Genomic DNA, 2,792 nt, shown 5'->3' with positions numbered 1-2,792 from the left:
ATATATAATCTATTTATTATTTTGCGCTGGCTATGGTTCATTGTCTGCAATCGCATCTTTCGTCTTCAAGTTCGTGATCAAGGTCTCCCTACAATTTAGCATCTTGTGCATTGAAAACCACTCTTCGTCTATTGTGTAGTATTCGTGTGCGCTAGTGTAGTATTCGTGTGTGCTAGTGTCTAAAGTGTGCGTATGTACATGATGTGTCTATCGCTATGTTATATGTTAATATTTACTATTTGTAGCAAAAATAACAATATGTACAAGAATAAGAATCGTTCGTATTACTCTCTATATTGAACCGCCCAAACATAGTTAGTAAATATCATATAGCCAGTGAGTGCTGCTCTCCAAGAATGGCTTGTCCACTGAACAGACTGAAGTGAGTGAGTGATAACGTCAATAAGTTATAAATATAAGTTGAACGTTAGCCGTTATTTTTTCAATTTATAAACGGTTTAACTTTTATAAATCAATATTATATGGTCGAAATCGTGGATTTTGCACTTCAGAACTGCACCTATATTCAACAAAATCCGACAGCAATTTTTTAGAACATAATATATGACCTAGAAAGCTGCTCCTAAATAATTTCGGTTGTTGTATACTTGTAAATATGATATAAAATAAGAATTTTCTATGGAAGGCATCTAATAGTTGAGCGTTTTACGCTTACGCAATGGTTTAAAACGTTGAATTGCTTATTAAGTGGGACTCTGTGGGAGTGTGATATTTTTGTTTATAAGTTAGTTCGGTACTATGTACCTACGAGTAAAATTACAAGCTTTTTTTAGCAATTGTCTTTATTTAAAAAAACCCCCCCAATATAAGGGAGAAAGCCAGCGGACAGCAGAGCAGACGCAGACAGTATTTAACTGAGTAGCAGACCGCCAGTCGCACTCGCCAGACGTATTTATTTAGTACAAGTTAAAATATATATAGACGCAAATCCCTATATGACATATACAGTAATAAAAAATAATTAGGAGGCCCAAATAGTTTTAAAAATAGACAGTTATTTATGAAAAAATGACATTCGATTTTTTACAACTAAAATACAAAACTAATAATATCTTTTTCAAGCCTTGATAAATAAATATTTACTGGGAAATAGATATTTAGAGCCTGGCCTTAATTACGAAAAAATAGCTTTTTTTTTTAAATAATGAATGCTTTGTTTTAAAATTTTGTTTTGTTGTTTTGTTGTTTTGTTGTTTTGTTGTTTTGTTGTTTATTCTAACAAAACAAAACGAAAAGTTGAAAAAATTCCGAGTTCAGACCTGAGTTCAGATATCAGAAGGCAGTCGGCTGAGTGCCTGAGTCTCTGAAGCCTGAGGGCTGAGGGCCTGAAGCCCTGAGACTTGAGAGGCTGAGACTGAGAGTGCAAAGTGCAAAGTGCAAACACATCGCCTTCTGAATTCAACAGCAAACATTTGTTGTTTTTATATTTATTTTTATATTTAAAACGGTCAAAAACATGATTCAAAAAAAATAATTTATAGATATACTTTTTACTAGAGATAGTTTTACTTGTATTTTTATATACTTTTAAAAGCAAATATTTACATATTTATATGTATGTACATTGAACTTGAGTATTCTTACAAAAAAAAAGTATTTACGACGATTGAGAATTGTTTCAAACCAATGTTTTTAAATTAAGGAATTTCGTTTTCATTTCTCGTTATTTTTAGAACAAGTAAATGAATAGTCAGTTGCTCTCACTCTCTACTTTGAATTTTTTCTGTGTAATAATAATAGCTCAAATATATTCTATAAATAATATAAAAAATTAGAGAGAAAAAGTCCAGCAGGTACGGCAGCAGATCAAACCGTCAAAGACCCGCATTTAAAGACTGAAGTGTCCTGTTTTTAAAAAAAAAATTGTATTTACAGTCAGTATTTACATTTGAGTCCATAAAAGACCAAATTTGTCAGTAAATATTCCCCATGACCTTGAAAATTTGAAATTAGGACCCGGCCTGAAACTAGCGGAACTTCGAAAACAAACAAATCGCACAAATCAAGTTTTAAAACATGAAATTATTTATAAATAAGTTCTCTTAAATCGATAACATTTGTACGTGCTCTCGAAAATCACACCGCAAACAGCGCCTCTATACAACACGGACCACAATATACTTTCATTATTGTGTCTTATTCATCCTCCCAGCGTTCGTGCCAACCAGGTAACCTTTTGCACAGGACAAAAATGAATATCTGATCACAACTACTGAATCATAGTTCTCATATTACGTAGTAAGGCACACGCACCCTCCATCAACTGCACAAGCGAGCACCAACCAATTAAGAGGCTTAATTGTTTATCATATAAACGTAACAATGTCGGCTGATCTTGAACAAGAGGAAGAGAGCTGCGGCTGGAAGTTCCACCAAGTATTCGGAGACAAGGGCAATTATGACGACATTACCGAAGGTATACTCGAGCTCTATAGAATTATATATTGTAGTTATAAGTACCGTTGCCATCATTGTAATTTTATGACGGATTTGACTGTTCTTAGTCTTATCCAAAGACATGCTTATACGCACCCACTCGCTCCAAAACAGAGCAAATTTATATTACTTCACATAGGCAAATGAAGCATATATGTTCGTACAGCTATGGTGTTTGATTGATTTTCTGTATGTACGCGTGTCTCATTGATCATAGCGATTGAACTGGTGTACAGGCGCGTAAGTACAAAGCTATACGTATAATTGTATACCTATAGTTACTTGATGTATATATATATATATATATAAATATATTACTATTACTACTATATATA

Source organism: Sphaeroforma arctica (genome assembly GCF_001186125.1).
Source record: "Sphaeroforma arctica JP610 unplaced genomic scaffold supercont1.1120, whole genome shotgun sequence".
NCBI lineage: Eukaryota > Ichthyosporea > Ichthyophonida > Sphaeroforma > Sphaeroforma arctica.
The sequence above is the reverse complement of the archived record's forward strand: the minus strand, read 5'-3'. Positions refer to the sequence as shown.